The 24,138-nt window shown below is 40.2% G+C and overlaps 1 non-coding gene across 1 annotated transcript; it reads right to left on the bottom strand.

The window, feature by feature from the left end:
* Positions 1-23,751: 23,751 nt before the first annotated feature.
* On the bottom strand, positions 23,752-23,857 carry LOC122044769. Its single transcript, XR_006129775.1, has one exon. It is a non-coding gene; the product is annotated as a small nucleolar RNA R71 (small nucleolar RNA).
* Between the last annotated feature and the right edge of the window lie 281 nt (positions 23,858-24,138).

Below are 24,138 nucleotides of genomic sequence, written 5' to 3'. Positions count from 1 at the left end.
GCTTTGAGCATGATAAGCAGATACCAGTCAGATCCAGGTGAAAGTCACTGAATAGTGGTCAAGAATATTCTTAAGTACTTAAGAAGGACTAAAGAATATTTCTTGATATATGGAGGCAATGATGAGCTAACTGTAAAGGGTTACAGTGATGCCAGCTTCCAGACCGATCAGGATGATTAAAGATCACAGTCGAGGTTCGTGTTTTTCTTGAATGGTTGTGCTATGAGCTGGCAGAGTTCACAGCAGTTCTACAACGTTTCCATCTCATTCGAGAGATTATCGATAGAGGAGATGTGGAGATTTGCAGAGTACCTATAGAGGCTAACATCGCAGATCCCTTGACCAAGGCTTTGGCACAGAGAAAGCATGATGGTCACACTAGGTCATTAGGCCTTAGAGCCTATACTGATTGGCACTAGTGCTAGTGGGAGATTGTTAGTTAGAGCCCTAGAGCCAATCATTTGATGATTGTATGGACTCATGTATATCATATTCTTGTATATATATTAAGGCATTTGGTTTTTGGTTATTATGCTTATTTGTATTAGTGCCAGATAAAATAAATATAGTAACGTCCTTGAGTAAAAGGTTCTTACCTATATCAATCGATTGGTTGAATCGTGAGATGATATAGGGAACACTACTCTAAATCATTTCTAGTCGAGTATTAACATTCAGAGACAATGTTAATACAATAAGACTAACATGTAGGTCAGCTCGATGACTTGATCTCACAAGTCATGGATATAGAGATATCAAGCTGACACATGGGTATGCATTAGAGAATGTATACTGAATGACCCGCCATGAGAAAGTATCATGGATCGTTATATGAGTGTCATATACTTTCTCATATGGCTATTAGTATGACTATTAGTCCTTTGACCTGAAGTCACCATGGATCCCTACATAAGGAGTTATGTACTTTGGTTTCGTCAAACATCACCCGTAACAGGGCGGAATATAAAGGCGATTACTGGGTATGTAATAAACTATGCAGAGGGATGTGAGTGATGTAGATGGGATCTATCCCTCCCATATGATGGGAGCGACATCAATATTCTTGATAGAGTTAGACCACGATGTGCATGACCATGCCCAAGTGAGTCAACATGAGATGTTGAGCTCATTTGATTGAGTGAGTCTACTTGGAGTTCAAGATTTAGATTGATTAGAGGATGACACGGTCTATGCCTCACATTGATTAATCTAGATGTCTAGGATAGAAGGACAATGTCACATATTGTGAGGAGTCACAATTAGTAGTGACAAGGTGATGTTGGATCGCAACATTCTTGTAACTTGGGTAGTAATGATGTGTTGCTAGATACCGCTCATTACTTATGCTCCTAAATGAGTTTAGGGGCATTGCCAACGTTACAAGAACCTATAGTGTCATACACTAAGGACAATTAGATGGAGATTTGGTTCATACGATGAACCAAGAGGATTAGATTCATTTGATGAATCATATTCGATTAAGAGTAATCCAAATTGGGCTAATTGAGTTAGACTCAAGTTGATTCATGTATTTAATGAGTCTAATTTAGATTATGACTCATTAGATCAATTTAATTTAATGAATTAGTTTTATTATATTAAGTTGGCTTGAATCAAATGGTTAGATTAGATCAACCATGAGAGAGATTGAGTCAGGTTTGACTTGACTAGAGAGGAAGAGGAAGAGTCAAGTTTGACTTGACTCTTTACCACATCATGAGTGAGGTGGCAAGATGTGGACCAATAGTGTTGTTCCACATCATCTTGCTTTGCCACCTCATGGAGGTTACAAGCCTCCATTGCATTTAATGTGGGTTGGCCACATTAAATGAGTGGAGGTTACTCATTTGCCACATCATTGTGAGGTGGCAAGATGTGGACCAATGGTAATGGTCCACATCTTCATGATGTGCCACATCATAGGAGTTACACAACACCTCTTGATGGCTTCACATTAATTGTGATTAATGTGGAATGGGAGTTACACTCCATGGAGTGGCCGGCCATACAAAAGTGGTGAATGAAATTTGATTTTATTCAAGGCATTACTTCTTCTTCTTCTTCCTTAAGAAAGCTCTCTCCCTCTCCTCCTCTTGCCGTGACCACACAAGGTGCTAGCACACCTTTGTGTGAGGTCTTCTCCACCTACGTGTCCGTGTGGATACTTCTAGAGGACCAACGCTTGACGGTCTAGAGATCCGGCAACTCCTTGGACGAGCGGGAACGCGAAAGGGCACGCAACAAGGGTAAAGCTCTCAACACATAGATCTAGGAGTAGATCTAAAGGTTTTTTTTTTAAACTCGTACTTGTATTTCGTTCGGTTTTCCTTGCACGGATCTACGGATTTGGGTGATTCGGTGTTTTCGCGACGCGAAAAGCAGTTTTCGCAGCCAAAAAAACCTAACAGGGAGGATACTATTAAATGCGCCTAAGTGTATACCATTACTTGATACTTAGTCCATTAAATAGGATTGTTCCCCTTTAGTTGGAGAAGATCACATGCTCCTAAAGAATTTCCTATAATCATCCATTTAGAAAGTTTGATCTAGTGATCTACAAACAAACTCATCCGTTGTGGAGGGAGGCACTCAGAGCCAATACGCAAGTTTGTATGCATCACTTACAAACTAATAATGGAGACCGTGAAATTTATTTACAAATCCCTCTCTCACTTAGTTTTTTAAGATGAGGATTTTATCATGCAAGCACACATCACATGCACACACACACATCATAGTAAATAAAAAGCAATAAATATGGAAAAATAATTTTCCAACTATTATGGCCCTTCCATCACTGTCCTCCGTGTGCTGCCAGTCCTAAAAGTCATTAAATCTAGCCGCCAGCCTTAGGGCTCATGTCGTTGCATCCATCAAGCTTCCTTTTTTGCTGCGCCTCTGGTCCTTAAAAAGTACCACGCCTCGCAAGGATACTATCCGCGACTAAAATAAAATTTTATATATATCGAACCTATAGTCCACAAAGGAATGTACATAGAGTCTAGATCAAACAATAATGTAAAATCCTAAAACTAATACAGCTCCTGTTATATTTAATACATACATTCATGCACACACATAAAATGTCCTCGACATGTTCGAGGGTCCAATCACACACAATCACAATAGGTCATAATAGTTAGAGCCTGCAACCACAGAGTTAATCTATTTGTACATCCTACAATTATCCTGCCTAAAATATGTATGACATGTGCATAATTAAAATAAAACCAAACACACAGAGGTTAAAAGCTAGCTCTAATACCAATTGTTGGTTGCTACTCAGAATACCGTCCTAGTTCCCCTGTACAAAAATTTGTACAAGCATAGAACTATCCTAGCTACCCATGTGTTCTACTAAAGTTAAATTTGGATTGCAAACGATGCTTAACATTATTAATCCAAATTTTCTGTAACACCTGAAAATTCTCAAAACTATTTTTAGAAATATTCTATGATTTTTCTAGAATTTTAGAATATTTTTATGAAATTTTTAGAGTAGCGGAAGTAGCAAAAATAAATAGAAAACAAAAATAGCTTAAGCGGGAATTGAACCCGAGACCTATGGGTCCTATGACTTATGGTGAACCTTAGTAACCAGGTGAACCCAGCAGGGTCGTGCTGAAAGGAAAGATAATCAATTAAATTTATATTAGAGATGGGCGGAAATTTTCCTCTCCTCAAACCCTCACCGCCGAACCTCCCTTCTCCTCTCCCTCTCTCGGCGCCAACCACAAGAACAAGCAAGGGTTCCGTTCTGAGGGTTCCAAGGGTAATTCCGGCGATGACTTCGACACGTGGACGTTCCCCTCCTCGAGAAGAACGCATAGACGCGAGAAGATCGTCGAAAGGATCGTCTCCTCCGGAAATCTAGCGATTAGAATCGTAAGAAAATCCGAACTCGATGTAAGAAATCCCTCACCTGCAGTATAAGTAGCTTTTCGTATGATAGAATGCTTTTAAATTAGCTATATGTGGATTTTTCGACGCATAGGGTGTGTTTAACCCTCCTCGCAGATTTAGGGATCTAGTTGAGCACCGCTAGATGGGCCGGACACGTTTTCTCCTTTCAGTTAGAGATTTTAGACGTTGTCGGGTGCCTAGAGGTGGTCTCCCTAATAGAGGGGAGAGTTGGAGCACACTAAGTGTTCGACAAAATGCTTAGCTCAGTAAAATGCTACAGTAGGCATTTTTAATAGCTCAGTAATGCAATAGAAGCATTTAAAATAGCTTAGTTAGTCTTGCTACAGCATATATGGGACTACGGTCCAATGGGTGGGTACCCACAGTCGCCTCTAGGTTCAGATAACCTAGTAAAAGCAAGATAAATTAATTAGCTATGATCCAGTATTTTACTTTCAGTAGGGGCACTGTACAGGATTAGATATCCATTGGGATGGACTCCCATAGTCGGTCCCTAGGTTTAGATAACCTAGTAAACCTTACTAAATTCGGGATTTGCAACCCCGGGTCTAGTTAAGGATGCGCGCATAGCATGTACAGTTGCCGGGCCCATTAGCAGTATGATTATGTATTTTGATCTATTATGATAATAGCTTTCCAAACTCACAATCAGTCATGAGATTATGTTTTGAAATCGATTCTAGTTCAGCTTTAGTTTGTTGGGTTTTTCGGGCCGCGAAAACCACTTTTCGTGTCGCGGAAACCCCGAATCACCCAAAGTCGTAGGATCCGTGCAAAGAAAAATTTTGAAAACACAAGTACGAGTTATAAACAATGATCTACAGTAGATCTACAAAGGAAAACACTTTATACCTTTGGTGCGTGCCCTCGCAAATCCCGCTTATCCAAGGTACGTGTCGGATCTCCAAAGTATCAACGTAGACACTCCTCTAATGATATCCACACGAACAAGGAGTGTCTCTTACACTCAAAGGATGGAGAAGAGAGCCCCAAGTGTGCTAGCACTTTCTAGAGCTCTCGGGTAGGATTTGAAAAGGGAGAAAAGGAGAGAAAGGAAAGGAATCTCACATACTCCTCTAGGTATCCTCCTTTGTGACCTTCACTTCACCCTTTTCTTTGGACCTTAACACATTCCTCTTCACCTTGCTTGAAACTCTCGGCCAAGAAGGAGGAAAGGGAGAAGAGAATGGCTAGAGGAAGGAGATGAAATGAATGAGAGCAATGAATCAAAATTCATTCCCATTGATTCACTTGTGTGGCCGGCCACATGAGTAACTCCTACTCATTTAATGTGGCCGACCACATTAATGAGAATGGAGGCTTGTAACCTCCATGATGTGGCATACCATGATGCTGTGGAGCATCATCATTGGTCCACATCTTGCCATCTCACTAATGATGTGGAAATTAGTCAAGTCAAACTTGACTCTTCCTCTCCCTCTCAAGTAAAGTTAAACTTGACCAAATTTCTTCCATGGTTGATCTAATCTAACCATTTGATTCAAGCCAACTTAATATAATGAATCTAATTCATTAAATTAAGTTGATTGAATGAGTCATAATCTAAATTAGACTCATTGAATACATGAATCAACTTGACTCCAACTCAATTAGCCCAATTTGGATTACTCTTAATCCAATTTGATTCATCAAATGAATCTAATCATCTTGGTTCATCATATGAACTTAATCCAATTGGTTCATCATATGAACCCAATCTCCATCCACTTGTTCTTTGTGTGTGACCCAATAAGTTCTTGTAACGTTGGCAATGTTTCTAAACTCCTTTAGAAACATAAGCAATGAGCGGCATCTAGCAATACATCATTGCTACCCAAGTTACAAGAAATGTTGAGATCCAACATCACCTTGTGACTACTAATTGTGACTCCTCACAAAATATGACAAGTGTCCTTCTATCCTAAACATCTAGATTGATCAATGTGAGGTATAGACCGTGTCATCCTCTGACCAATCTAAATCTTGAACTCCAAGTAGACTCACTCAATCAAATGAGCTCAGTATTTCATATTGACTCATTTGGGTATGGCCATACACTTCGTGGTCTTACTCTATCAAGAATATCGATGTCGCTCCCGTCATATGGGAGGGATAGATCCCATCTACATCACTCACATCCCTCTGCATAATTCGTTACATACCCAGTAATCGCCTTTATAGTCCACCCAGTTACGGGTGACGTTTGACGAAACCAAAGTACATAACTCCTTATGTAGGGATCCATGGTGACTTCAGGTCTAAGGACTAATAGTCATACTAATAGCCACATGAGAAAGTATATGACACTCATTTAACGATCCATGATACTTTCTCATGGCGGGTCATTCAGTATACATTCTCTAATGCATACCCATGTGTTAGCTTGATATCTCTATATCCATGACTTGTGAGATCAAGTCATTGAGCTGACCTATATGCTAGTCTTATTGTATTAACATTGTCCCTGAATGTTAATACTCGACTAGGAATGATTTAGAGTAGTGTTCCCTATATCATCTCACTATCGATTCAACTAATCGATTGATATAGATATGAACCTTCTACTCAAGGACGCTATTATACTTAGTCTATTTGGCACTAATTCAAATAATTATAATAACCAAACAAATGCCTTTATTAATATACAAGAATATGATACAATGAGTCCATACAATCATCAAATGATTGGCTCTAGGGCTCTAACTAAGAATCTCCCACTAGCACTAGTGCCAATCAGTATAGGCTCTAAGGCCTAATGACCTAGTGTGACCATCATGCTTTCTCTGTGCCAAAGCCTTGGTCAAGGGATCTGCGATGTTAGCCTCTGTAGGTACTCTGCAAATCTTCACATCTCCTCTATCGATAATCTCTCGAATGAGATGGAAGCGCCGTAGTATGTGCTTGGTCCGCTGGTGTGAGCGAGGTTCCTTCGCCTGTGCTATAGCTCCATTGTTGTCACAATAGAGCTCAACTGGGTCAGCGATGCTAGGAACCACCCCAAGTTCAGTGATGAACTTGCGGATCCAAACTGCCTCCTTTGCTGCCTCTGACCTCTGTTGTAGAATCAGCTACTGTGTCCTGCTTCGAACTCTTCCAGCTCACAGCACCACCATTTAAGCAAAACACGAACCCCGATTGCGATCTATAGTCATCCTGGTCGGTCTGGAAGCTAGCATCACTGTAACCCTTTACAGCTAGCTCATCATTGCCTCCATATATCAAGAAATATTCTTTAGTCCTTCTTAAGTACTTAAGAATATTCTTGACCGCTATCTAGTGACTTTCACCTGGATCTGACTGGTATCTGCTCAAAGCATACGAGACATCAGGTCGAGTACATAGCATGGCGTACATGATCGATCCTATGGCTGAGGCATAAGGGATCTGATCCATACGGTCTCTCTCCTCTCTAGAAGAGGGACCTTGAGTCTTCGAAAGAATCACGCCATGTGACATCGGCAGAAATCCCTTCTTGGAGTTCTGCATGGCAAACCGAAGGAGTACCTTGTCAATGTATGTACTCTGACTTAGGCCAAGCAATCTCTTAGATCTATCCCTATAGATCTGTATCCCTAGAATGCGGGATGCCTCACCTAAGTCCTTCATTGAGAAGCAACTCCCTAGCCAGGTCTTGACAGACTGAAGCATTGGGATGTCCTTCCCAATGAGTAGTATGTCATACACATACAATATGAGGAAGATAACTATATCCCCTACAACCTTCTTGTAGACACAAGGTTCATCTTTGTTCTTGATGAAACCAAACTGTTTGATTGCATCATCGAATCGAAGATTCCAGCTCCGAGATGCTTGCTTTAGTCCATATATGGACCTATGCAGCTTGCATACTCTACTAGTATGCTGTGGATCTACAAAACCCTCAGGTTGTGTCATGTACACATCCTCGAGTAGGTTTCCATTCAGAAACGCGGTTTTGACATCCATCTGCCATATCTCATAGTCTTGGTAGGCTGCAATAGCAAGCATTATCCGAATGGACTTAAACATCGATACTGGAGAAAAGGTTTCATCATAGTCAATACCATGAATCTGCTTGAAACCTTTAGCTACCAAGCGACCCTTATAGATAAGTCCATCCATGTCAGTCTTTCTCTTAAAGACCCACTTACACCCAATGGGTTTTACCCCTTCAGGTGGATCAACCAAAGTCCATACTTGGTTGGTGTACATGGATTCCATTTCGGATCTCATGGCCTCTAGCCATTTCTCGGAATCTGGTCTCATCACAGCTTCCTGATAGGTGATAGGCTCATCCTCTATGAGCATAACGTCATCATGGTCAGACAAGAGAAATGAGTATCTCTCAGGCTGACGACGTACCCTATCAGACCTGCGAAAAGGTATGTCTACTTGAACCGGTTGTTGTTCCTCAACTCCTTGTGGAACAACATCATCCACAATACTTTGTGGTTCCTGTTCAATTTCCATCGAGGCATCAGTGCTATTGTTCGCATCTTGAACTTCTTCAAGATCGAACGTGCTCTCACTAGTCTTTCTAGAAACAAAGTCCCTTTTTAGAAAGACCCCAGCCTTTGCCACAACTACCTTGTGCTGACTGGGAATGTAGAAGTAATATCCCTTAGTTTCCATGGGATATCCAATGAAAAAACACTTGTCGGATTTGGGTCCTAATTTGTCTGAGACTTGACGTCTAACGTAAGCCTCACAACCCCAAATCCTCATGAAAGACACCTGGGCATCTCTCCCAGTCCATATCCTATATGGTGTCTTTATCACGGCCTTTGATGGAACTCGGTTGAGTATGAAAGCTGCCGTGTCTAGAGCATATCCCCATAGATATGTCGGAAGATCTGTGTGACTCATCATAGATCGTACCATATCTAATAAGGTACGATTCCTCCGTTCGGATACACCATTCCACTGTGGTGTTCCAGGAGGAGTGAGTTGGGATAGAATCCCACACTCAGCTAGATAGTCACGGAACTCATGGCTAAGGTATTCTCCACCTCGATCGGATCGAAGTATCTTAATACTCTTGCCAAGCTGGTTCTGTACTTCATTCTTGAATTCTTTGAACTTTTCAAAGGATTCGGACTTATGTGTCATTAAGTACACATAACTGTATCTACTGAAGTCATCAGTAAATGTGATGAAGTACCTATAACCGCCTCTAGCAGCGACATTGAAAGGGCCACATACATCACTATGTATGAGTCCTAACAAATCAGTCGCTCTCTCGCTGTGCCCACTAAAGGGAGTCTTGGTCATCTTGCCTCTTAGGCATGACTCGCATACCTCATATGATTCAAAATCAAATGAGTCCAGCATACCATCCTTATGGAGCTGGGATAAGTGCTTGTCATTTATATGACCTAAGCGACAGTGCCAGAGGTAGGTTTGGTTTATGTCATTTGACTTGAACCTCTTGGTACTTATGTTATAGATAGGGCTCTCAAGGTCTAGAATATAGAGTCCATTTATTAGAGGTGCACTACAATAGAACATATCGTTTAAATAGACAGAACAACATTTGTTCTTTATTATAAACGAGAATCCTTTCTTGTCTAAACAAGAAACTGAAATTATGTTCTTAGTCAAGGCAGGCACATAACAACAATCATCTAATTCTAGTACAAGCCCAGAGGGAAGAGATAGATGATAAGTTCCTACAGCAATAGCAGCAACTCGTGCTCCATTGCCTACTCGTAGGTCTATCTCACCCTTCGTCAATACCCTGCTATTTCTCAGCGCTTGTACATTAGTACAAATGTGCGAAGCACATCCGGTATCTAATACCCACGATGAAGAAATAGAGAGGTTGACTTCTATAACATGTATACCTGAAGTAGAAATCTTATTTCTCTTCTTCGTAAGATCTTCCAGGTATTCTTTGGAGTTCCTCTTCCAGTGCCTTGCTTGTCCTTGATATAGGTGACAAAGATATTCAACCATATCGTAAGCGCTCATCAACTCATGTTGCTTCTGAAGCTCAGAGTTCATGGTTGCGAGCATAAGACAGGACACATCTAATGCGTCATCTTGATGCTTCTTGTAAGCATCCCGGTCAGCTCGCGTGGCAGTGGCAGGAGGAGCCTCCGGAATGGGCTGCTCCAGAACGTACAGTTTACGTTCCTGAGTGAGAACTATTCTCAGGTTCCTGTACTAGTCCAGGAAATTTGCAACGTTGAGCTTGTCCTTCTTAAGGACAGAACGCAGGGAGAAAGAGTTCGTATTCAACGTCATGGTTATCTACAACAGAAAATTTGCAGAAATAAATATCATATTCTTTTTAAAATCATTTAATTAGTCCTTTAATTAAATGATGCTCCCACTGAATTCTATAATTCTTGTGGGACAAGATCCACATCATACTAACCCTTGAGTTAGCTTTGGCTAATACGCCCAAGGCTTAGTATGATCGGTAGATAACGATTACCAATTACATCTCTATGCAACTCTTGTTTATAAAATCAATATCCGCATTTATATTAAAACTCGAGTTAGCTTTGGCTAATACGCCCGAGAGTTAATATAGATGTGATTTTGACCTATCATTCCAACTATTGGAAGAATGCCTATAGTTGACTCGATCCAACCGAGTAACTAGGAATACTCAATCTAATTGAGTTTGTATTCACCTATGCGTTGATAGGCGGGACCAAGATTGTCCCTCCGTACCCTACCAAGATAATATGTATTGCTCTGCTTTGGCAGATTAAACAATACATGTGATCGAGGTAGTGATAGGTATCACGGCACAGTTAGGCATTTAGAGTTGGTTCGATCAAGATCTAATCTAATCGAAAAGGATGCATCTTGTGCACGACTTAGATCTAATCTAATCGCAAGGGTGCATCATGTGCACGACTTAGATCTAATCTAATCGTAAGGCACTAATTAATTAATTACTTATTAAACATGCATCATATACAAAAGCAATTAACTAATTAATATATTTATGATTTAGTCATGGCCCTACTACGATCTTCTCAAGCCAATGAGAAGATCGAATGGTCAACCTAAGGTCAACAGCTTCTCCAAGCTCCTCCCTTTGACCATCTTGTGTTGCTCGTGCCCGCCTTGGAACCCCGTCTCGTGTGGACCCTCCACCGCTCCAATTTGTACATTACAATTTGAAACTCGAGTTACATTCGAGTCTAAATCTAATTTACAACAAGAATATAAGAGAAGGCACGACGCGCAGGCACGCGCAAACACATAACGGCACGCAGGCCGTATTATGAATTACAACACAATCCAATCATATTGGGTTTTTGGGTCATGACTATCACAAAATTAATATATAATTCAAAATTATATATTTTCATAATTTTATATAATTTTAAAAATAATTTTTACAATTTTTACGAGTAAAATTTCCCGGCGGTCCCGTTTAGCGGTTTCGGGCGCAATCGCGGAACGGATCCCCTTGCGGGGCCAGGGGCAGCGCCCCTACCCGCGATCTAACCATCGCGAGGGTTCATTTGTGATCCAACAGCGCCTAAACCCGCTGTCCCAAAATGATTTGGGCCGAGACATTGCCGTTTCGGAAAAATCTTCCCGGCGGGTTCGTTTTTAGCAATTTTGGGTGCAATCGCGGAGCAAATCCCCTTGCGGGGTTAGGGGCAGTACCCCTACCCACGATCTAACCATCGTGAGTTGCTCCTTTGCGATCTAATGGCACCCAAGCCCGCTGTCCCAAACGGATTTGGGGCAAAACGAAGTCGTTTTGGAAAAATCTTTCCGGTAGCCGAAGCCTACAAGTGCCGAGACACTTGTGCTTCGCTTCTACGGAAAAATTACCCATAAAAACTATAAAAACATAATTTTACAGAAAATTACAGAAACTTTAGTTTTCATAAAACCAAAAATCAAACTCGTACAAGCCTTGCACGTGGCTCTGATACCACTGTTGGGTTTTTCGGGCCGCGAAAACCGCTTTTCGCGTCGCGGAAACCCCGAATCACCCAAAGCCGTAGGATCCGTGCAAAGAAAATTTTCAATAACACAAGTACGAGTTATAAACAATGATCTACAGTAGATCTAAAAAGGAAAACACATTATACCTTTGGTGCGTGCCCTCGCAAATCCCGCTTGTCCAAGTTACGTGTCGGATCTCCAAAGTATCAACGTAGACACTCCTCTAATGATATCCACACGAACAAGGAGTGTCTCTCACACTCAAAGGATGGAGAAGAGAGCCCCAAGTGTGCTAGCACTTTCTAGAGCTCTCGGGTAGGATTTGAAAAGGGAGAAAAGGAGAGAAAGGAAAGGAATCTCACATACTCCTCTAGGTATCCTCCTTTGTGACCTTCACTTCACCCTTTTCTTTAGACCTTAACACATTCCTCTTCACCTTGCTTGAAACTCTCGGCCAAGAAGGAGGAAAGGGAGAAGAGAATGGCTAGAGGAAGGAGATGAAATGAATGAGAGCAATGAATCAAAATTCATTCCCATTGATTCACTTGTGTGGCCGGCAACATGAGTAACTCCTACTCATTTAATGTGGCCGGCCACATTAATGAGAATGGAGGCTTGTAACCTCCATGATGTGGCATACCATGATGATGTGGAGCATCATCATTGGTCCACATCTTGCCATCTCACTAATGATATGGAAATTAGTCAAGTCAAACTTGACTCTTCCTCTCCCTCTCAAGTCAAGTCAAACTTGACCAAATCTCTTCCATGGTTGATCTAATCTAACCATTTGATTCAAACCAACTTAATATAATGAATCTATCAAACTTGACTCTTCCTCTCCCTCTCAAGTCAAGTCAAACTTGACCAAATCTCTTCCATGGTTGATCTAATCTAACCATTTGATTCAAACCAACTTAATATAATGAATCTAATTCATTAAATTAAGTTGATTCAATGAGTCATAATCTAAATTAGACTCATTGAATACATGAATCAACTTGAGTCCAACTCAATTAGCCCAATTTGGATTACTCTTAATCCAATTTGATTCATCAAATGAATCTAATCATCTTGGTTCATCATATGAACTTAATCCAATTGGTTCATCATATGAACCCAATCTCCATCTACTTGTTCTTTGTGTGTGACCCAATAGGTTCTTGTAACGTTGGCAATGTTTCTAAACTCCTTTAGAAACATAAGCAATGAGCGGCATCTAGCAATACATCATTGCTACCCAAGTTACAAGAAATGTTGAGATCCAACATCACCTTGTGACTACTAATTGTGACTCCTCACAATATATGACAAGTGTCCTTCTATCCTAGACATCTAGATTGATCAATGTGAGGCATAGACCGTGTCATTCTCTGACCAATCTAAATCTTGAACTCCAAGTAGACTCACTCAATCAAATGAGCTCAATATCTCATATTGACTCATTTGGGTATGGCCATACACTTCGTGGTCTTACTCTATCAAGAATATCGATGTCGCTCCCGTCATATGGGAGGGATAGATCCCATCTACATCACTCACATCCTTCTGCATAATTCGTTACATACCCAGTAATCGCCTTTATAGTCCACCCAGTTACGGGTGACGTTTGACAAAACCAAAGTACATAACTCCTTATGTAGGGATCCATGGTGACTTCAGGTCTAAGGACTAATAGTCATAGTAATAGCCACATGAGAAAGTATATGACACTCATATAACGATCCATGATACTTTCTCATGCCGGGTCATTCAGTATACATTCTCTAATGCATACCCATGTGTCAGCTTGATATCTCTATATCCATGACTTGTGAGATCAAGTCATCGAGATGACCTACATGCTAGTCTTATTGTATTAACATTGTCCCTAAATGTTAATACTCGACTAGGAATGATTTAGAGTAGTGTTCCCTATATCATCTCACTATCGATTCAACTAACATAGTTTAATTCAGTTATGTTTCAGTGTAGTCCTTTCTTGTTGATACTGCAGTTATTGCCATGATTAGCTTTTGGTTTCTATGTTTTGTATGATAGTATGTCATGCCTAGCATTCTCCATCATGTTTTCAATCAGCATCTTTCAAAGCATGAACTTATCGTATGCATGTTTTAGTGAGTTAGATGGTTTCTTACTAAGCGAAAGCTTATAGATACTTTCTTTTCCTTATACTGCAGATAAAGGTAAGGGAAAGATGGACTAGCGGAGGCTGGAGGACAATGCTACGAAGATGTGTGTGGGCAGGAACCTGGAATAGAGATCTTATGGAACTTTAGCAAGCTTTGTTTAAACATTAGAACTTTTCAGTGTTTTAGCATTTCGTACTTTAGCATGTTAATCGCTATGAATTAGTTAACCATGCACTCTATTATGCTTAGAACACTATTTTTATGATGCTAGAATGTTATTTGTTATTGGTAGAGTGTTTCCTAGTCATTTTAGAACTTGTAATGTGATTGAGGCACGAAACAGTGCTGAAATCAGAGCTTAGCTGCAAAATGAGAAACCTCAATCGATCGGTGGATCGATTTAGGGTTCCCAATCGATCAGCTGATCGATTGGGCAATCTGTTCTGCGAACAGTAGACTTCTGGATTGATCAGCGAATCGATCTAGCAATTTCTGTCGCGAACAGAGAGCTGTGGGATCGATCACTGGATCGATTGACCAGCCTGGATCGATCAGCTGATCGATCCAAAATATTGCCCCGAGCACAGTAGCGTGCTGGATCGATCACTGGATCGATCTGTAACGCCCACCCTCCCTGCTACCCTAAGGGACAGGGCTACGATACTCTACGTATAAATTTTTCTTTTTAAAACAGCGGAAGACTTAAAATAATTTTCATAGTTTTAATAAAACTTTTATTTTAAATTTCTTTTGAACTATACTATCACATGGCATCAAAATCATAACATCAAATCCAGTGGAACCATAATGTCAAGCCACACATGTTTAGGTATCACAAGTCATAAAATACCAATGCATAGTTCTTTAAAGAAACTTTAAGCAGGTTCTTATTTATTTGGTTGCCTAGCCACTGCCACACACATCTTCGTTGCCCCTCTTGCTGCTCCTCTAACTCATCCAGCTTTTTCCTTTATTTGTGGTACAAGGAAAGTAAGCTATGAGCACTCATGGCTCAGTAAGTTCCTTTCCTACTCACTAAAACCAACAATCAGCACATAATCAAGAATGCATCAACAAGTCATAATCTCAACTAATCATGGCATAACATAGCAATCTATTCAAGCATATCATGCATCATAATATAATCACAACTAGTCATAGCATATCAAGCATCACCATTGCCGAAACATATACATAGTTCATTGCATAAAACATAGCTAGACATGGCATAACAAACAAGTATCATGGTATATCAAAGCATGGCCGAAGCACGTATATCAAAGCATCATACTATGGCCGAAACATGTACATCAAGGCATCATCATATCCATGGCCGAAATCTATATATCAAGCATCAACAAATCCATGGCTGAAACATGTCTATAAGGTATAGCATGAGCATAACATAATCATACCTTATCATGGCATATCATAATCAAGAGCATAACATGAAACATAGCATAATCATAAGGTGTATGCAATATGATTTTGGAAAACATGTATCCGAAAAACATGTGTATGTCTCATGATCTTTAAAATCATTTTCTTTTACATATATACTTGAAAATAATCTCAACATAAGGGGGATCCCGGCTATGTACCACTTACATATTGCGCGCAACCTTGTAGGTCCAAGGTAGCAAGTCTTGAACCCTACGAGGCAAACATACTAGGCCCTTAGTCCTAGGGGCACTTAGGAGCCCATCCCTAACGAGGTCCTTAGTCCCCGGGGCGCTTAGGGAGCCCACCCTTGGTACAAGCCACTCACATACAAAGTAAAGTACATGTCATACATATCATGTATCATAAAAGCATGCATCACTTAGGCACACATCATATCATAAAAGTATGCATCACTTAGGCATACATCATGTCATAAAAGTATGCATCACTTAGGCATACATCATATCATAAAGGTATGCATCACTTAGGCATACATCATGTCATAAAGGTATGCATCACTTAGGCATACATCATATCATAAAGGTATGCATCACTTAGACATACATCATGTCATAACAATATGCATCACTTAGGCATAGATCATAAAAACATGCATATCTTAAGCATAAAGCATATCATCAAGCATGCATGATTTAACCACATAGCATATCATGAAAGCATGCATATTTTAAGCACTAAGCATAGCATCAAAGCATGCATAATTTAACCACATATCATAACATAAGCATGCATATTTTAAGCACAAAGCATATCATATCATAAAAGCATGCATATCATATCATAAGTCATAAATCACAAGCATACATATTAAGCATAAGGGTGTATCTTGTGATTATCCTATCATAGGAAACATGGTATCATATTTATCTTGGTTTTAAGCTTCCTAAACCCTTGTGGCCGAAACCCTTTAGAGCTCAATTTAGGTTAAACACAACATCCAAGCATGTGGCATCTAAATTATCATCATAACATTTTCTTAGGAAGCATTATAAACATGATTAACTTAGTTTCTAAGTTCCTCAAGTCCCTAATTTCATATGGCCGAAACCTTAAGGTGTGAAACAAGGTTCCATATGACATAAAAGCATGGACAACTTAAATCATATTTATAACATTTTTACCAAGGAACAAGGTAAATACATTTGACACATTTGAATTAGTTCCTAAGTTCTTTAAGCCCTTAACATATGTCATGGCCGAAATTTAACAAGTTCTCATTAGGGCTACAAACAAGCATACAAGCATGTGAACTTGGACTAACATTATGTATAAATTCATACAAGGCATCATCCAATAGTTATGGCCGAAACATACCCTAGCATCATTTTAGGTCATAAAACAACATATAGCAATTGAACCTTGGCTTTCTACTTATCATATTTCATGTAGAGTGACATGAGCATAATTAATTTAAGTCCTAGGGTTTCTAGGGCATCTAAACCTTCATGGCCGAGACTTAAAATGGTCCATTTAGGTCATGGAAAAATCATACAAGCATGTGACACAATCAATAGGTTATCATATTTTCCTAAGAAGCATTTTAACACCCTTGGTTTAAATTCTAGGGCCTCTAGGTCATTTAAACCCTACTTGGCAGAAACTCATCAGTGTTTAAACTTGCATCAAGTAACATAAAAACATATGAAGTCATACAAGTTTCATAGCATGTGTAAAGACAAGCATAATGAGCATACATATGAATTGTGTCTTAGGCTTTCTAGGTTTCTTTTTCTCTTTTTCTTTTATTTTTTTCTCATGGCCGAAACCTACCATTCTTTAGCTAGGTTTTTAAGTGGCCTAAAGCATGAAAAACCTAAGTAAGTTTCATGGTAAAATTTACTAAGAAACATATATATAAATTTGGTTCATGAACAAACTTGGACTCTTGTGATCATACATGTCATATGTCATATAACTAATTTTTCTACACCCTAATTAAGCATGAGGGCATTAGACAACTTTCATATCTAAACATCACAGAGGTCTTGAGCATATTAAAATTTTGTTTAAGCTTTTCTAAGCTATCCATCTCATCATGGCCGAAAAACCCTAAGAAGGAGTTCATGAAATTCTAGCAATATTCAAACATACAAATCTTTTAAGATCTTTGTATTCTATCACATGACCATGTTTATTTAAATTTAAGGGTCTTCCTAACCCTAAACCCTTTCTTGGCCGAAACATATGAGTGGGTTTTCTTTTAGTTTCAAATATCTTCTAAGCAAGAAAACTAATACATGATCCTTAATATTTCATAGGGAGAACCTTGTACTAGTTGGGTAAAACAATAAATTTTCCTAGTCTTGTAAAAATATTTTTGGCCGAAATTCTAGGGTTAAGTACTCCTCTGATCAAGCATCTTATAGGTATAAAAGCATGAAGAAGAACCCTTTTCCATGGCATAGAAAATCTATCATGTAGTGAAGACTAGTTAAACATCACTAGATTTTTGAAAGCTCTTCTTAGCCGAATTTTCTCAAACTTGTTTCTAGGTTTTAAAATCTTCATAAAATCCGAAAAGCACATAAAAAGCCTTGTACCACAGGTGAGGGGAAGCTTACATCCTTTTTCGCTTGTGGATCTAAGGTATGGTGAAGAAGAAGTAGCCTCTTCTTCTAGTTCCTTTCCCTTGATTCCTTTGCTAAGTCCTCCTTGTATCTTAGGCTTTCTTAGGAAAAAATTTGGCTTTGGGGCTGAAGATGGAGGAGAGGGGACTGTGGTTTCGGTGAGGGAGAGGAAGAATGAGAGAAAATGAGAGAAAATAGAATTTTCCCTTTACATATTCTCTTTTATGTTAAGGGGGAAGAGATAGCAAACTTGGTTTTTGCTTTCCTTCTCCCTTAATCCTTTTTTTTCTATTTTATTTTTATTTTTATTTGTTTATTTATCCTCATCATTCATGGTGAAATAAGGGGGAATGAATCCCCTTAATTAACCTCTTTAAAATTTCGGCAAGATCAAAGAGGAAGAGGGAGAGAAAGGGAGGAAGGCAAGTTGCCTTTCTCTTGCTCTTTTCTTGTTTTCTTTTGTCTATCTTTTATTCTCACCTTTATCATGAGTTTCCCTCCTTTGCTATCAACATATTATTCCTATCCCAACTGGTTATTACCCATTAATTCTATGAAATATAATATAAGAGGTTCATGGTTCAATCCTTGACCTCCTCTTCTTTTTATTTCATTTTATTTCTTTTTGCTTCAACTCACTTCCTATTATTTTTCTAAGGAAAAATCCCACATTCATATATTTATCTTACAAGCTTAGTGGGTATTACACGATCTGACATTCCAATCGATCAATGGATCGATTGGGAGGTCTGATATCAGTGGGAAAATGTCTAAGTTCAGTTCCTTGGCCATGGGGAAGGTAAAACATGTTATGAATAGTTAGTTTACATCCCTTAGTATGTATAGAACCAAGAAATGTTAGTAGTTTAGTAAAATTCTGACTAGTACAGCTTCCGCACCTAGGTTTATTGGTGGTCAGGGAATAGTTTAGCACAGCACCATATGACGATTGGCCTCACAACCTAGTTAGTAGAAGGCAGGTCATTACAGAGTGGTATCAGAGCCAAGTTTCCATACTTCCTACACACACATCAGCATTGAACCTGCAACTTCCAAGTAAGAATACCTCTCACTCTATTTACGTTTCTTGTTTTCTGCTTATAGCTCATGTTTATAGATAACTAGAACACATTTATATATGATAGCATCTGACATGATCGTAGTAGTTATTATGTAAACATGATATTAGCAGTTATGAATGTCCTTTGTTCCTTTAGAGAAGGCACGAGGACGCCCAGCTAGGAGGGCACTAGCCACTGAGCCCCAGCATGAGGCAGGCAGTTCAGTGCCTCCCCCAGACCTGACAGGATTAGTGGCTCAGTTACCGCAGCAGTTAGCTGAACAGCAACAAGAGATAGCCACTTTAAAGGCTAATCAGTAGAATACCCCCACAGTCACTCCTAAACCAAACTTAGCAACACCAGTAGTCTTAGAGGTTCCACCAGTCCAACCTACAGCACCAGTAGCCCCAGCAGCAGAGGCAAAGAGAGAAGCCTATCTGATCCAGTGGCAGAGAGTCAAGCCCGAGAACTTCTCAGGCACCAGTGAACCATGGGATGCTCAAGCCTGGTTCAAAACACTGGAGAGTACGATGGAGCTTCTAGACTGGCCAGAACATGAGAAGGTGAAGTGCGCCTCCTTCTGTCTGACAGGAGATGCACACATGTGGTGGGAGAGAATTAGAGCGAAGCGCCCAGTAAACCAGATGACATGGGCAGACTTCGAGAAAGAATTCTTTGAGGAGTTCTTTCACATGCGGGTTACAAACCGCCACTACGACGAGTTCACTGAGTTTCGCCAGGGCAACCTATCAGTTGAGGAAGCCGTGAAGAAATTCAATAGATTGTCTCGTCTATGCCCTGAACTAGTCAGCACAGAGAAAGAACGAGTCCGGTTGATGCTCAAGATGCTGAGGCCGGAAATAGCAATGAACGTGGCTGGCGGCATTCACAGGCCGCAAACCACCGGAGAACTAGTCAGTAGCGCCCTGACCACTAAGCACTACCAGAACAGTATCAAGCAGCAGAAGCAAGTTTTCTCAGAATCAAAAGGTCAAGGAGGCTCAGGTACTCAGAAGCAGCAGGGTCACAGCTCCCACGGCTCTAACTGGAAAGGGAACTCCAGCAACAAGCGCAAACCAGAGAGTTACCCAAAAGGAGGACCAGCTAATAAACATCCCAGTTATCCAAAGTGTGCTACTTGTGGAAAATTCCACCCTGGAGTTTGTCGTAAGGGCACACGAGGATGCTTTGAGTGTGGGCAGGAAGGGCATATGGATAAGCAGTGCCCAAACAAGACCGGTCTTCCTCAGCCACAGCCGATTCAGTACGGAGGCCAGCCAGCTCAGTTACATCAGATGCAGACCGCTTTAGATGGTCCACACATCAGCCAGGGCAGACTAGAAGCCCCTCCAGCTACGACAAATGCACGGATCTACTCACTGACCAGAGAGGATGTAGCAAATGCCTTGACAGTTGTTACAGGTCAGATTAGTATTTTACAGCAAAGTACAACTGTCTTATTCGATACTGGGGCAACCCATTCATATATATCCAAGGCATTTGCTGAGAAGTTAGCAAGACCTCCAAAGGTATTTAGTAGTCAGTTCCTGACGACCTTACCTTCAGGAGAAATTATGACATCTATGCACTGGCTCAGAGCAGTGCCAGTTATTATAGCAAACATGAAACTCTTTTGTGATCTGATAGTGCTAAATATGACTGACTACAATGTCATCTTTGGAATGGACTTCCTGATCAGATACGGCGCTTCTATAGAGTGTCGTAAATAGAAAGTCGTATTCCAGCCGGAAGCAGAAGCACAGTTCGAGTTCGTCGGAGAACTAAAGAGAAAGGCCAAGAAGTTTCTCTCAGCTCTAAAAGCACAGAAATTAATGGATACAGGCGGTACGGGATTTTTAGCACACATAGTCAATACTAGTCACGACAAAGACCATCAGCTAGCAGAGGTCCGAGTCGTGTGTGACTACCCAACAGTCTTCCCTGAAGAGTTACCAGTACTAGCACCAGACAGGGAGATTGAATTTGAGATAGAGCTCCTTCGCGGTACAAATCCTATTTCTAAAGCGCCTTACCGCATGGATCCAGCAGAACTAAAAGAACTTCATGAGCAACTACAGGAGCTACTCGACAAAGGCTTCATACGCTCTAGTCACTCACCATGGGGAGCGCCTGTATTGTTCGTGAAGAAGAAGGACGGAAGCATGCGCTTGTGCAAAGATTATAGAGCACTGAACCAAGTCACCATCAAGAACAGGTATCCTCTTCCTAGAATTGATGACCTGTTCGACCAGCTAAAGGGAGCAGCAGTGTTCTCTAAGATAGACCTCAGATCAGGTTATTGATGTGCGTAGATTATATACTCTTTTATGCATGTTTTTTACGCACATTTACATACTTTGAGCATGCTTGATCTATGCATTTTTATACTTCCAGCTTTCCTTTTAGCATATTTACTCTTTTGATTCGGAGATCTACTTTTTGTGCATTTTCTGTACACAGGAGTCGAAATTGGTGAAGATTATGCGTCCTCGGGCAAGCTTGGAAGTAATTGAAGGGAGAGATCATCAGGCCGTGTACCACACATGGCCGTGTAGTCTTAACAGGAAGGGAAGAGGACATGGCCGTGTGAATCTCACACGGCCGTGTCTTGATTTGAAGAAATCAGAGCAGATGCCTTACATGGCCGTGTGGATCTACACGGCCGTGTGAGGTTTCCAGAGGACAAGCAGGTGGTGGTCGTGTGCATCACACGGCCGTGTGAAGTTTCCAGGGACCAAGCAGGTGGTGGCCGTGTGCACCACACGGCCATGTAGCATTTCCAGAGAGCAGAAGGGTCCTGGCCGTGTGGAGTCACATGGCTGTGCAGCTTTTGCAGAGAAGGAATTGGACATGGCCGTGTGAATCTCGCACGGCCGTGTCGTGGGGCCGTGTGGCGCCCGATTTCCTCCTCTATTTAAACCTTCCTTCAAGAATTGAAAGGGGATCTCTCCCCCTTTGGGAGAAGGCAAGATTTGGTGGTTTCCTCCCATTCTTGGGAGGATTTCTGGGTGATTCTTAGGGAGTTCTTGACGATTTCAACTCCGGAGCGAGGATTGGATCCGAAGACGAGGCTTCTTCGTAGATAAGTTTTCTCCTTCCCCTTTTCTTGGTTTCTTGGATTGGGGATTTAATAAATGCTTGTAATCTTTATTTCTTCGGGTATTCTTCCTCGATTCATGGAGTAGATCTTGTATTCTAGGATTAAGGGAGTATTTGTATGATGGATTGATGTAATCTCTTATAGATTTGCCATTTTCTTGTTTCAATGACATTGTCTTGCTTGTATCAATTAGATCTTGAATGATTAATGGTGATTTGTGCTTAATTCTCATTCTTGATTGATTGTTTGGATTTCTTGTGGACTTTGTAAAGATAAACTCTCACTCGATCATCCGAGGGATCCACGTGATGGTGCAAGCCCGTGTAAGGACGTTTGAGAGATAATCTTGAAGAGGAAATAGGAATATTCAAGAGAGTAGGATAGATTTTGTGATTAGTTTCTTGCATCTTGATAGATTAATAAGTTGTGGGCTTCTATGTTGATATCCGAGGAAGGCATAGTAATAGGTGCGCTTCTGTGTAAGGACAACGTAAGTTCACGTCTAATTGATCATATTTAGATACATTTCTCAGTCCTTAGCTGGTTATCTATTGCAAGAGAGAACCGACAACTTTCTACAAGTGTTTGGCAATTGAGGGATAAGAATTGGTGAACCATTTACATTCAAGAAACCTTACAAAGAAACTGAAACTCCTAGAATCTCCCTTTATCATAACCCAAAACACTAAACTCTTGTTTGTTGATCTTTAATATTAGATTTGTTTACCTTCACTTTGCATTTGAAACGATTGGATAGTTGTTTAGCTAATTCGCATTGAGACATTTCTAGTGCTTATTCCAGTCCCTGTGGATACGATAATCTTTTATATTACTTGCGACATTTCTGTACACTTGCGGAGCGTAATAAGTTTTTGGCGCCGTTGCCGGGGACTGCGCTATAACATTAGGAATTATCAATTGAGTTAGACTAAATATAACATTTGTTTTCCTTTCATAATGCATAGTTGTAACTAATCATTAGATTTCTGTTTTTTACTTTCTTGTATAACTTTTACTTCTTGTTAATTCTTTTTGTACAAATTCAATTCTGCATTTTTGATTCTTTTATTTCTCTTTTTCTATTGAATTGTCATTTGCTATCTTGTTCTTGTGTATGCGAAGATCTAACTTTGCAGGGGAATTCTTTCCTTTTGACCCTGAGATTGACAGAACTTTCCATAAAAGAAGAATTCTGCAAAGGCAAATTGAAGAACAGGAACATTTGAACATGGCAAATAGACCACTCAAGGATTATGCAGCACCTTATGCAAGAGGTTTTCGATCTAGTATTTCAAGACCTTCAGTGGAAGCTAATAACTTTGAGATCAAACCCGCAATTATATCTATGGTGCAGCAGAACCAATTTAGTGGAGGACCTCATGAAGACCCCAATCAACACTTAGAGGTCTTTTATGAAATATGTGGTACCATGAAAATAAATGGAGTTCCTTCAGATGCAGTTAGATTATTATTATTTGGGTTTTCTTTAAGAGATAGGGCAAAGCAATGGCTGAATTCTTTGTCCCCTAATAGCATCACCACTTGGGAGCAGTGTGAGCAACAGTTTCTTGATAAATTCTATCCACCAAGCAAAACAGCTCATATGAGGAATTTAATTGCAAGCTTCAAGCAAACTGACTCAGAATCTCTTTTTGAAGCATGGGATAGATATAATAGTATGCTCAGACAATGACCACATCATGGGTTGGAAAGATGGTTAGTGTTGCACACTTTTTATAATGGTATCAACTATCATACCAAAGTGTCCCTTGATTCAGCTGCTGGAGGGGCACTTATGAATAAAAGTTTAGATGAAGTTGAAGAAATTATTGACAGTGTAGCACAAAATCATCATCAATGGGCAAATGAAAGAAGTGGTGGCTATTCTTCTGTAAACCCAACAATCAAAGCATCAGGGAAGTTTGATGTAGATGCAGTCACTCTTTTGTCTGCAAAATTGGACGCTCTTACAAAGAAATTTGAGAATA

Source organism: Zingiber officinale, chromosome 2A, assembly GCF_018446385.1.
Source record: "Zingiber officinale cultivar Zhangliang chromosome 2A, Zo_v1.1, whole genome shotgun sequence".
Taxonomy (NCBI): domain Eukaryota; kingdom Viridiplantae; phylum Streptophyta; class Magnoliopsida; order Zingiberales; family Zingiberaceae; genus Zingiber; species Zingiber officinale.
This window is presented reverse-complemented; position numbering and strand designations above follow the sequence as displayed.